A 12807-nucleotide genomic window follows, 5' to 3' on the forward strand; every position below is an offset into this window, starting at 1 on the left:
TCAAGTTCCAGAAGGACGGCCCTGGCCTCCCTACCCCTGTACACAGTCTTCCTTTCCTGATTTATTTTTTCTCAGAGCTCTCACCACCTTCTAATACATTGTATAATATTTTCATGTAGTTTTCCTTATGCACCCCTCCCCGCTCTAGAATGTCAGCTCCACAGGGACAGAAAGTTTGCTTATCTGGGCCACGGCCGAATTCCCTGCACCGGGCGTGGTATCTTGCACACAGTGGGTGCACCCCTGCGTTAGTGCTCACCTTTCTGGAGTAGCCGCGCACGGAGAAGCACGTATACGCACCTTTGCTCTGCCTCCCAGACAAGCATGTGTAGGCATAGTTATGCTGCCTCCTTTTTTTAAAGTTTTTTTGCACAAAAGGTACCTCGTTACATACCCGCATCTGCATCAGCTTCTGTGCAAACAATGTATCTTGGAGCTTCACCCCCATCGGAACGTACAGTCTGTTCTCATGCTTGTCCCTAACCGCCCGACTGCTCCATTGGACAGATGCCCGGGAGCAGCCCCACTGACGCCCACGCGGGAGGGCGACCCCAGCCTCTGGCCGCCAGGAGCAAAGCTGCAGGTTCCACGGTCCTCGCTGGACGCTGCTTCCCCTTGGTGTTACACTTCTCTTGTCCCGTCCGGCTGGCGCCTGAGAGCAGCGACTCAAGCAAGTGCCCAGGGGCAGGGCGCATGCTCCAGAAATGCAGCCCCGGGAGACGCTGGTCTTCAGAGGTGATCAGGCCTATCAGACCGGGGCTCGATCGAGTTCTCTGCTTCCTTCTCTCTGAAACGCACGTGGTGTCGCAAATAAAGGTGCAGACATCAGAGGAGGCCAGGTGAGATGGCAGTTCCTGGTGGCTGGGGCGGGGGCGGGGGGGGGAGCTCTGAGTGCCATCCTCAGTGATGCTTTTGCAGGACTGTGAGGTTGCAAGGGGCCTCTGGACTCCTTTATTCTGGAAAGATGGGGATCTGGGGGAGACCGTGACCCTTCAAAATCCTCTGTGTTCTGAAATGTAACTTTTCTTTGAACACCAGGGTGTTTTTCTTACCCCTTAGAGGGATGTTAGGCCTGATGCGGCTTCATATTTGGAGGGTTAACTCCCCCACTGGATGCCCGGTCCTGAGGGGTGGGCTTGACCTCCTTCTCTGGGCTCCCCTTCAGCGCCGGGCCCTCCGTAGGCGCCCATTCACTATGTGTTAAATGAACAAAGCTATGATGCATTTATTGAAAGCAGGTTTTTGCTTCTCTTGCCTATGCTTTAAAAAATTTAAAAAAATGTTTTATTTATTTCTGAGAGAGAGAGAGAGAGAGAGACAGCGTGAGCAGGGGAGGGGCAGAGAGAGAGGGAGACACAGAATCCGAAACAGGCTCCAGGCTCTGAGCTACCTGTGAGCACAGAGCCCGACGCGGGGCTCGAAACCACAAACCGTGAGATCGTGACCTGAGCTGAAGTCGGACGCCCAACCGACTGAGCCACCCAGGCGCCCCTAAAACATTTAAAAATCCTTATTTATTTATTTGGAGAGAGAGGCGGAGAGAGAGAGTGGGGGGAGGGGGAGGGGCAGAGGGAGAGGGAGAGACAGGACCCCAAGCAGGCTCCGAGCTCCGAACTGTGAGATCATGATCTGAGCTGAAACCAGGAGTCGGACGCTTAACCGACTGAGCCCCCCAGGCGCCCCCTAACCCTGCGGTAAAGCATGTCCGCAGTCTGAAAGGCACATGTAAGATTTCCCACGTGCACAGGGCTCTGCTGTGAACGCAAGGCTTGCCTGGGGGGTGTTCACCCAGGTGCCACTGATAAAAGGCCCAGAGAGCGAGGGCTTTCCTGTGCAAGTGCTCTGCTGGCCAGTCCAGGGTGGGGGGTGGCTGGGGTCAAGGGGGCTCAGAGCATCATGCCCCCAGCCTGGGTTCTTCTCCAGGCCGGCCCAGGGAGGCATTCTGGGGGGGGTGGTCAGGATCCCCCCACCTATGTAGAGGTTGAGACAATGGAGGGAGGGAGAGGCTCGGCTCTGAAATATGCCAGAGGGACAGACAAGTGCCAGAGAGCGGGGTGCAGGGGCCACCCATGGCAACGTGGATCCAGATCTGTGAGGCCAAGCCTGACCCTCCCCGCCCCTCAGGTTGCACACATTCATTATTCACTTGCTCACTCACTGTCAACACGTTAACTGCTGTCGACTGTGTGCTGGTGACAGAGCAGTGGGTTAGACAGATGAGGTCTCTGCTCTCATGGAGCTGACATTCTGGTGACAAAAGACAATATATAAGTGACAAATGCCCAGGATAATTTTAGGTGGTGATAAACGGTGAAGACAGTGTAGAGGGTGATGGGTGAGCTAGTGCCTTGGGAGTTTCCACAGAGGACTAGGGAGAACCTCTCTAAGCAAGTGACATTGAGCTGGGACCAGAAGATAGAAGATGGCGCTCTCAGGCAGAGGGAACAGCCAATGCAAAGGCCCTGAGGCAGGAATGAGTCTGACCAGTTTGCCAGTTCTTTAGGAGGGATAGGTTGAAGGATTCGAAGGAGAGGGGGAACAGAGCCGAAAGGCAGAATTTGGCCCTTGGATGACAAAGCCCCCTGGATGTATGCGACATCTCACCCTGTTCCCGTCTGGCCAGGACCCATGGACTACATGCTCCCCAATGTCCTTGGGCGGCATTGGTCTGGAGACCTGACCTTTGGGTCTCTCCCAGGCTCTCCGTGAGGGGTTTCCAAGTAACCCTGGGACATTACCAGGCTGACCGTCCCCTGCCTGCCCGACCCCCTCCTATGCTCACACCCTCAGCCGAAGGCCTGGGGAGGCAGAAGCCCCACGGGGAGGAGCGACCCCTGGGGAGACCCCAGACCCTCCTCCTTGCTGCTGTATCCCAGAGCAGATCTCATTGAAATGCAAGTCTCTGAGCATTCTCAGGTGACACTGGGGGTGGGAGGGTGGCTGAGGAGGGCTTCCCGGTTCCCTCCCTGCCCTCCCTTCCCCGGGCCCCTCGGGAGGGCCAGGCCTTCCTTCTGCAGGTCTGGCTTTTTGCCTGTGGATTCCCACGGTCTGGCAGGAGCTGGTGGGGCCTGGACGCCAGGGAGGGGCCGCGGAACCACGGGCCCCTCTTGTTCCAAACTCCCAAGGGCTCCTCTCCCCTCCGCTGGCACTTCCCTTCTTTCCCCGATTTTGTCAGCCCCAGGTCAGGCCCCCCCCACGCCCCGCCCCGAATAAAAGGAAAACTAGCAGCCGGAGGGGCAGAGAAGGACACGTTGCCACCGGGGAGGCGGGCACCCCCTGCCTGCCGGCGGGAGGCGCACGCACCGCCCGGGAAACCGCGCGCCGCAGCCGCCCCCCACTCCCCCGGGGGCTTCTCAGATGTTGGCAGATGGCAGAACTGAATCTGCTAAGACGTCGCTCCAAAAAAGGAAAGCTGAACTGAAAACAAAAATTCAAACTCTCCAGCCTCTTAGGGGAAAGGAGAGGAGGAGGGGGGCTCCAGGCCTGGGGCTCCCAGTGCCCTCTGCTGTTTAGAAAGATCTGCCCCAGCTCAGGAGGGCCACCTGGGAGGGGCGGACGGGGCACACTCGTCAGCGCAGCCCGCGGACGGGGGGGGGGGGGGGCGTCTGGTTGGAGCGGTGAGCGACTGCGAGTGTCCACGTGTGTGCTTGTCTGTGACCCCAAACACGCGTGTGCGGTCTGGGCTTGTGAGGACTGTGTGCCCCTGGCCGTGTGTGCATCCGACCACAGTCTTGCAGCACCAAGTGTGCGCATTTGTGTCCTCGGATGTCCCCAAGTGGGCGTCCACTCAACAACACGTTATTGAGTCCCTACTGTGTGAAAAGGCGGCGTATAAACAGCCAGAAATCCCGACCCTCATGGACTGGCCGTTCTGGGGTGTGTGGCTGCCCGGCCACAGAACTTGTGTATGTGTCCCGTGTTTATCTGCGGGTCTCCGGCCCAGGCCACGCGCACGTGTGCGGGCCGTGGTGAGTCTCCCTGGGCCCCCAGGGGTCTGCGGGTGAGGGTTCGGCTCCCTACTGTGTGCTGCAGCCCCCAGAGTGTGCTCCCCCACGCGGGTCCCTGCGCATCTGTGTGGGGCCCTCCCTGCACCCACCCCCCATCCACCGGCCACTCTTGAGTTATAATTTAATAGCTGAAACGCAGATTCCAGTTAAGTGTCTGGGGCTGGGGTGGAGAAGGATGGCGCGAAGCCCCGCAGGAGAAGGAGGAGGGGGCGGGATGGGGAGGCGCTTCCCCCCTTCCTCCTTCGGGGAGCTGCTAAAAAGAAACGGCGTCGCGCCCAAGTGTAAGGGTGTGTGTGTGTGCGCGCGCGCGTAAGTGTGGCAGCGAGCGCGCGCGCGAGTGGGTGCGCTCAGGGCCGCGGGAGGCGACGCGGGCCCTTTAAGGAGCCCGAGGGGGCCGGGCCGGGGCGCGTCGGTGCGGGCGGGGAGCCGGGAGCGGGGAGGCCGAGCCACCGCCTCCCGGGCTCCCGCCCCGCCCCCTCCTCCCCCTCCCGCCGCCGCCGCCGCCGCCGCCGCCGCCACCGCTACCGCCGCCGCCGCCGCCGCCGCCGCCGCCGCCGCCGCCGGGGAGCGGAGCCGCGGGCAGGCCGGGCCGCACCGGAGCCCCGCGTCCGCCCGCGCCCCGCCCGAGCCGTGCGCCCGCGCCGTGCGCCCCGCGATGCGCTCCAAGTTGCGGGCCGGGGACCCTGGGCAGGCGCCCTAGGAGGCGGCGGCGGGAGGATCGCGCCCCGGCTGGAGGCCGGGCCTGCTGCGCGCCCCCAGCCCGTTCGGCACCGCCACTTGCCTGAGCGCCCGGGCGGCCCGAGCGCGCCCCGGGCCCGGGCGCCGCCGCCGCCACCTCAGCGAGGTGAGTTGGGGCCGGGGGTCCCCGCGGAGGGCCGGGGGGAGGCGCGGGTCGCGCTTCCGGGGGATCAGGGGAAGATCGGGCGGCGCACGCGGCGGAGTTGGCGGGGCCCCGGCACTCCTGAGTTGGCGCTCTCGGGGGGTGGCCTGCCGGGGAGAGAGGCGCCCCATAGACACTGCGGCCCGCGTGCGTGGGGGCGCTGGGGAACTTAGGGGAACTCCAGCCACCCTGCGAGGGGGCGGGAAGGAGGGAAGTGGCGTGGGGGTGGACGCCCTGCCAATGCGCAGGGCAGCCCCCCACCGTGCGCCCCAGCCCTGTGGGCATGGCCGCCATGCGCCTCCCTCCTCCCCAAGTAGCCCCAGGCTTGGGGGTGACACTGCGTCTTATTTTCCGGCAGGCAGCGCGGGTTTGGGGAGCCCCTGGAGAAGGCACCCTGTGCTCCCCGGCCTGGTCGCTGTGGAAGGGCGCATGGCGGGTTCCCGCCAGCTGGGGGCGGGGGCTGGCGGGGGTCGCTCCCGAGCCGGCGAGCCGAGGGCACCGGGTGGGGGGTCCCCCCGGGAGAGGCGCCCCTTGGGCTCCCCTCCCCCGCGGGCCGGTGTTCCTGCTGTCTGGGCCTGCCTCCCGCGGCCGGTGACGCCTCATTGGGCCGCCTCCTGGTCCCTCCCCCGGGCGGTGCGGATACTTGGGATGCCACTAGTTTGGGAAGTTGGAATTCAGAGCTGATCCCACTTGGGCTGGACCCGGAGGCCCCAGGCCCTAGTGCTGGGGGTGCATCCCCGGAGATGTGCAGGGCGGGGAGGGGGGGTACTCGTGGGGCGCGCCTTCCTCACCCGGGGCGCTTGCAGGAAAAAGCCCGAGGGAGGGAGAGCGCAAGGCGGGCGGGAGGGAGGGAGAGACGCGCTGTACCTGTGAGCTGCGGTCGCCCGGGCCCAATTAGCGTGGGGCGCCCGGCGTTATTTTTACATTGTAGCTTTATTTTTTTGGAAGCTAGTGACCTCCGCCGCCTGTCGCGCGCTCCGGCTCTCCAAGGGTCTGTTGCAGGCAGCGGAGGCGGATCTGTTCTGTCGGCTCAGCCTCCTCCCTTCCTCCCCCTCCTCCCCCCCCCTCCGTTGGTGAGAACTGGTTTTATTATGATTATTTTTTTTTTTTCCCTTTTGCAGATTTGGAGGAAGGATGTGTGAGGGAGGGCGGGGGAAGGGGAGAGGATCCCTGTGGGCTGGATGGGGGAGTTCTGGGCGCGTTAGGATGTGTTATCGGTGGCCTTGACTTTGCCCTTTTTTAAAGCAGATCTGGGTCCTCGCGGCTGCTTTGATATAAGGGGCTCTCAGGGCCAGGCAGGAGCTGGGAGGGCGTCCGAGGGCATTGTTGTGGGCCTCGTCGTGGGTGGTCTGGTGGTTTTTTTTTTTTTTTTTTTTTGATGGGTTGGGGGAAAGCAGTTCTAGAAAGGAAGAGATGCGAGTCTTTCCTTGCCGATTCTGCAACTCAACTCCTTGGGTTCGAATCTTTCTTTTGTCACTTTACTGGTAGCACAACCCTGGACAAATTACTTAACCTCTCCGGGCCTCAGGCTTCTCATCTGCGAAGTGGGGTAGTAATAGTACCAAGCTCCTGGAGTGGTTGTGGGAACTGAGAGAGGTAATACGAAGAAGGTATTTGTGTGTATTTACTATGAGCAGTGTTTTGTTCTGTCTTGTTCTTTGTTATTATTATTATTATTGCCAGGTTCTGAAACTTGGCCTTTCATCCAAGGGTCTGGAAATCATGAGAGACAGCCGACTAGCCTTTTGCTGGGGAGTGGGGGATCTGGTGGAGGGATGGCGCCTTCTTTCCACCCCCTCCCTCCGTTTTTCCCCCGGTGCGGATGGAGAAGGGCAGGTGGTACCTTCAACCCATTGAGCGGATGCTCAGACCCCGCCGGCCTCGGGGCGTGCAGGTCCTGGGCAGGCGCAGAGCCCGAGGGCGACCCGGGCGCTGTCTGGCTTCCCTGTCCGCCTTGTCCCTGCTTGGAAATTTACCGCCGCCGCCGCTGGGTGCCCGGGGAGTCTGCGGTGCCCAGACGTGGGGGCGGAAGCGATCGGGGCCCCAGTCCTGGCCTCTTCCCACTGAGCTATTTATGCTTGCTCCGGGATCAATACTATTGATAAATCCATGTAAATGGTAATGTGGCTGTCAGGTCCCCGTGAGGGATGGAGACCCTTCGTGGTGGCTGCGCCCCCCCCTTTCCTGGGCGAGGGTTTGGCTAAGCGGGAAGGATTTATTTGGCAGAAGCCGTTCTTTTCTCCCAATTAATAATACTCATACCACCTCCTAAAGATTTTTGAGAGCTCTGCAAACACGGATTTAGCTGCATGAAAGCCCAGAGCCGGGGAGGGCGGGATTGTTCTCCAGCCTCGGGGTGTGGGGTTGGCCAGGCTGGGACTCACCGGCCGCTCGAGGAAAGCCGCCCCGGGAGTCCTGCCCCCCCCCCCCCCCCCCCCCCCCCCCCCCCCCCCCCCCCGCCATGCCTTGCCATTCAGGCACATGTTCTGCGTTCTGTGTTCCAGCCCCACCCAGGCCCCATGGGTGAGGATGGTGGTTCACTCAGATTTGGGGGGGGGTCCGCCTACGTGTAACCCAGCCTCAGGGGCTCCTGTCTCTGAAGCAGAAGTGCTGCAGGCAGGGGAGCTGGGGTCTCTCCTTGTCCAGCCCTTCAGTGGAACCCCCCCCCCCCGCATGGCCCACGCTGCCTCTGACAAGAGAGGGTTGAGAGCTTTTATTTGTGTGTCTGTTTTTCCCTCCTCTGTTTCCTTTTCATGTCTCAGCGGCCAGGTGACCCCTCTGAAGGGAACAGCTTGCAGGAGTTGGTCATTCCTGCCCCAGGCGCCCAGGGGAAAGGGCCAGGCTGTCATCTTCGAAGGCCCTGACCCGTGTGTGTGTGTATGTGTGTGTGTGTGTGTGTGTGTGTGTGTGTGTGTGTGTGTGTGGTCCCCAGGGACGCCTGCAATGCTTAGGAAAGGCCAGCTGACAGCCTTTGAGGATCCCTGGGGGCCGGGAAGGGATTTTATCCCGAGAGTGGGTTCCTGCTCTTGGACCTGGAGACTGTGTTTTAATGCAGTAACAATGGCAGCCAACAATTAGTATAAAGCACCCACTGTGTGCTGGGCTCTGCCCTCCACAAGAGTTACCGCCCTGTGAGGTCAGTGCTGGCATTATCCCATTTTACAGATGGTGCAGTTGAGGCACAGAGAGGTTCAGCCACTTGCCCGAGGTCACATGCTTTTGGATGTGGAACCAAGATTTAAGGCCTGGGATTGATTACTCAGGCTTCATGCAAGAGCTTGCTGTCACCCTGCTCTGTGGAGCTGGTGGCTCCGTAGCAAGAAAGAAATTATGTTTCTTATTGGAGCGGCACCTATGGATCTTTGGGGGGGGGGGCAGGAGACTGTTCTCCCCAAGATTTGGGGAAGGGGGAGTGCCTGGGGCAGGCCTGGCATTTCTTTGAAGTCTCATTTTATCTTAAACATTCATGCAAATTTGGCATTCGCTTTGGCGGCTGTGTTTATTTTGAAATGAAAACATGGTTTTGAATTATTTAGCAGGGCGGATAACGGGGGCTTCAGAAAGTGGCATCGGAGGAGGAGGAGGAGGAGGAGGAGGAGGAGGAGGAGGCGGCGTGCCGTGGCCTGGAGTGCCGTGGCCTGGAGTGCCGTGGCCTGGAGTGTCCATGCTGAGGTCTTCTTGTAGCCCGAGGCTTTGAGAGGTCCCGGAGAGGAAGGCAATGTTTTCCCATTTTACAGATGAAGGCGCAGGTCGGAGGGGCCCGGCCAGCCCAAGGTCACACAGGTGTGTGACTTTTGCTTACAGTGATCACAGTCCCCGTTATTCACCCGGCTGGGCTCAGGCAAGCCCTTGGAGGGAGGCTCTTAGGTTTCCTAGATCCGAAAAGAATCCTCTTAAACACGAGCGCCTGGGTGGCTCAGTCGGTTGAGCGTCCAACTTTGGCCCAGGTCACAATCTCACGATTCGTGGGTTCGAGCCCCGCGTCCGGCTCTGTGCTGACTGCCAGCTCAGATATAAATTCTGTGTCTCCCTCTCTCTCTGACCCTCCCCTGCTCATGCTGTCTCTCTCTCTCTCTCTCTCTCTCTCAGAAATAAATAAAACATTAAAAAAAAAAAGAATCCTCTTAAACAGTAGAGGACAGGCTGGGAGTGTTTTGTCCTGGGTGCCCCGGTGCGGGGGAGTTCAGATCCCGACTTAGGCCTGTGTACAAGCAGTGTGCCCAGGGGCCAGTCCTGGCCTCTCAGAGTCTGGGTGCTCTGGTCTGTAAAATGGGCACGTCAGTCAGCACTGGTTGGGGCAGCGGAGAGGATTGAGGGGCAGAAAGTGTGAGTGTCGGGCTTGCTGTTTGGCTCTGCAGCTTTTCACTGCCTGACTCCGGGCAAGTCAATGATCTTCTCTGAGCCTCAGTTTGCTCATCTGTGAGATGGGGATGATGATAATGATGATGGTGATGGTGGCGGTGCTACTCCTGACTCTTGCTGTGAGGACCCGACGTGTGTCACAAGAGCTCTTACTGCTTTGGCTCACCCCGCTGGAGCGTGAATACTTCCCTGTGGAGTTTATTGTGGAACCCAGGTCGTCACTGAGGGGCTGGTTGGACGTGTCTCCCCCAAAGGGCTGCTGGGAAGGATGCTCTAATGGAACGCGGTCTCCGGTCTCTCTCCACGGGCGCCCGGAGCCTGGCCTTCCAGAGACTCCTGTTGGCTGGTTGGTGTGATTGACAGATGCCCCCTCCCCCTGCCCCAAGGCTGGGGTTTTCCACTCCCTGTAATCACCCTGTGCCAGGGTGGTTTTGGAGGGCTTGGGCAGCCTGTAGAGTCGGGGGAGGGGAGGGCTGGCACAGGAGATGGGGGGCGTCTCCTTGGGGAGGACTGGGCTCTCTCTTCCTCTTCCCCAGGGGGCAGGTTCCAGAAGGGGCTCCTTGACGTCAGACGTGGGTTCAAATCCTGCTTCCATCACCCAATAACTTGAGTGAAGCCTCCGACCTTCCGGCCTCAGTTTCCTTATCCTGAAGTGCAGCGTGGGTGGGAGAACGGCCACCTCGGAGGGTGGCGTGGATGGAACTGCACTGCCCTGTTGACTTCCTGCCACAGAGGAGAGCGTTCTAGCCCCGCACCGCCTGTGGCCACGGGGCCCATGTGGCTCCTGAAGCTCCTGGAGTGTGGCTAGCGCTCCACCGAACCGGTGATTTTGTTTCATTTTATTGAACTTAAACTGAAAGAGCCACACGTGGCCGTGGTCACTGGCTGCCCAACCGGAAGGCTCGGGGCTGGTGATGGAGTCAGAGGCTGAGTGGGAGCAGGGCTTGGCTCTCAGCATGTGACGTCTCCCTTCTCCACGGGCCGTGTCTCTGCCTGGTGCCAGCGCAGCACTGCCCTGTCTGGGGGCCCCCAGCCCGCGTGGGTCCTCTCGCCCTGGCTCCTAATCTCCCCGTCCCCTTCCCGTCCCCGCCAGCCGGTGGGGCGGCTCCGTCCAGTTGGCCTTTGCCGAGATGGGGGGCTGGTTCCAGATCCGACCTGTCCAGCCCCGTAGCTGTAGCCGCACGCGGCACCGAGCACTTGGCGTGGCTGTGAGCAAGGAACGGAATTCCATTTTTTACCTAATTTTAATAAATCTGAATAGGCTCGTGTGGCCCGTGGCCACGGTGCCCTTTGGGCTCCGTGCTTTTAGTGTCTTGCCTTCTCAGTGGACTCGGGGCCAGACGCCGGTTTTCAGACCACTGTTGGCTTCTTCTGGAGCCTGCAGGCAGCGAGCCTGGTGGCCCTGGGGGCTGACAGCTCTCTGCCCAGACTCCCCAGCTGCGTCCCCTGTGGGTTCCCCGCCCATCGCGGCCCCAGGTCTGTGCAGAGTGCGGGGCTCTCGCTCCTGAGGGCTGAGCCGGCGGCCTGGGCCCCGGATGATCGGCCCCCCGTGTTTTCACGAATGCAGAGACACAGAGGCCTGCTGCCCGCAAGGATCCGGTATTTTTTTCTGCTAAGAATGAGCGCATTATGTAACAACTAGCTTAACTTTGGGGGAGGCCGATAATGGATAGTGTTGCTTTCTATGGTCCATTGGAAAATATAGGAAACTAAAAAGCAATGCACCCCAAACCCTTTGCCACTTACTTTGCACTTTATAAAAAGTAATTTTGAAAGGGGGCACCTGGGTGGCTCTGTCCGTTGAACTTCGGCCCAGGTCCTGATCTCACGGTTTGGGAGTTTGGGCCCCGCCGCTCAGAGCCAGCTTGGGATTCTCTCTCTCTCCCTCTGTCTCTGTCCCTCCCCTGCGTGCTCTCTCTCTCCAGACAGACAAATAAATAAACACACATTAAAAAAAAAAAAGTAATTTGGGGACACCTGGCTGGCTCAGTCCATGGAGCATATGACTCTTGGTCTCAGAGTTGTGAGTTCGAGCCCCGCTTGGGGTGTAGAGGTTACGTTTAAAAATAAAATCTTAAAAAAAAAAAAAGTCATTTTAGTAGGAGACTAAACATGGGCCTGTTTAACAGTTAGAATACTTAAGAGCGGTGTCAGGGAAATCTGGCGTCTCCCTTGCCAGTGTCTGTCCCCTGAGGCCGGCCGGCAGGTAAAGTTTCCCCCACAAAGACTGGCCCTCTGCCTGCCTTAAACGGCCACCGGCAGCGTCACAGCCTGTTCACATCTTGCTTTCTTCTCCTAAATTGTAACCCATCCTTGGCACTTACTCTGGAAGGTACAGAACAGGAGTCAGCAAACTGGGGGCCCTGTCCCTGGTTTTATACGGGATGCAAGTGAAGGAGCGTTTTTTGCATTTCTTAATGGCTGAAAAAAAAAATAAAAGGAAGATAATATTTTGTGACCTGTAGAATTGTATGAAATTCGAAGTTCAGTGTCCATAATAAAGTTTTATTGGGACCCAGCCATGCTCGTTCGTTAATGTGTTGTCTGAGGCTGTTTTCAGGCTACACAGGAATAAGCCAGGCTCTGTGACAGGCTGAAGGTGTGCGAGACCTCAGCTGATAGCTACTTCCTTCTTTTTATTTTTATTTTTAATTAAAAAACCTTTAAAAAATATTTTTATTTATTAGTGAGAGGCAGAGAGAGAGGGAGGGAGACACAGAATCTGAAGCAGGCTTCAGGCTCTGATCTGTCAGCACAGAGCCCGATGGGGGGCTCACGAGTGGTGAGATCGTGACCTGAGACGAAGTCGGACGGTTGTCTGACTGAGCCTCCCAGGTGCCCCTACTTTGTACTTTCTTTTTTTTAAATGTTTTTTTATTTATTTCTAGGAGAGAGAGATAGAGACAGCGTGAGCAGGGGAGGGTCAGAGAGAGAGGGAGTGACAGACTCTGAAACAGGCTCCAGGCTCTGGGCTGGCAGTCAGCACAGAGCCCGACGCGGGGCTCAAACCCACGAACCGCGAGATCATGACCTAAGCGAAAGTCGGACGCTTAACCGACTAAGCCACCCAGGCACCCCCCCCCCCTTTTTTTTAAATGACTACTTTGTACTTTTTAACTTCAGCCTGACCTTCTGGGGTTTTGACTGTTTTTGCAACTGGGGCCCAGAGAGGAGTTTAAGGATGAAACCCTGCAGGCCCTGAAACCCCTCCTGTCGGCCTGGGGAACTGGCCAAGAGCTGACTGACCCTCGTGGTCACAATCTGGTGCAGGACTCAGGGGGACAGAGGGGCCGCTAAGGCAGCGGCAGTCGGGACTCATGTCTGATGCCTGAGACCGGAATCTTGGCCGTTACGGCGCTACCTGGTTGCAGAAGCTCCTTTTGTTCAGTGCTGTATCGTTTTCCTGATTTTGGCAAAGCCACTTCCTCCCCATCTAGTTTTCCTCTTCGCTTTGGCTGTCAGGAAGCCTGGAGCCACGTCTGCTGCCTGCGTTTAGCGATCTGCTCTGGTCTGTAGTTTTGTTTTACCCGCCCTGTCCTGAATTTAGATTAGTTTCTC

At 58.9% G+C, this 12807-nt stretch overlaps 1 protein-coding gene across 21 annotated transcripts in view; it reads left to right on the forward strand.

The window, feature by feature from the left end:
• The first annotated feature begins 823 nt into the window (after positions 1-823).
• NCOR2 (nuclear receptor corepressor 2) overlaps positions 824-12807 on the forward strand; it is a 210906-nt gene continuing 198922 nt past the window's right edge. For 20 of the 21 annotated variants that reach the window (XM_039241364.1, XM_039242237.1, XM_039242381.1 and 17 more), the window contains exon 1: positions 4587-4851. The gene's annotated coding sequence lies outside the window, so the exon portion shown is untranslated. Of the gene's footprint in view, positions 840-4586; positions 4852-12807 lie in introns of those variants that run through there. The other variant, XM_039241454.1, reaches the window with a different exon arrangement.

The sequence above is a fragment of the Hyaena hyaena genome, unplaced genomic scaffold (genome assembly GCF_003009895.1).
Source record: "Hyaena hyaena isolate Hyena2069 unplaced genomic scaffold, ASM300989v1 scaffold_0, whole genome shotgun sequence".
Lineage (NCBI taxonomy): Eukaryota > Metazoa > Chordata > Mammalia > Carnivora > Hyaenidae > Hyaena > Hyaena hyaena.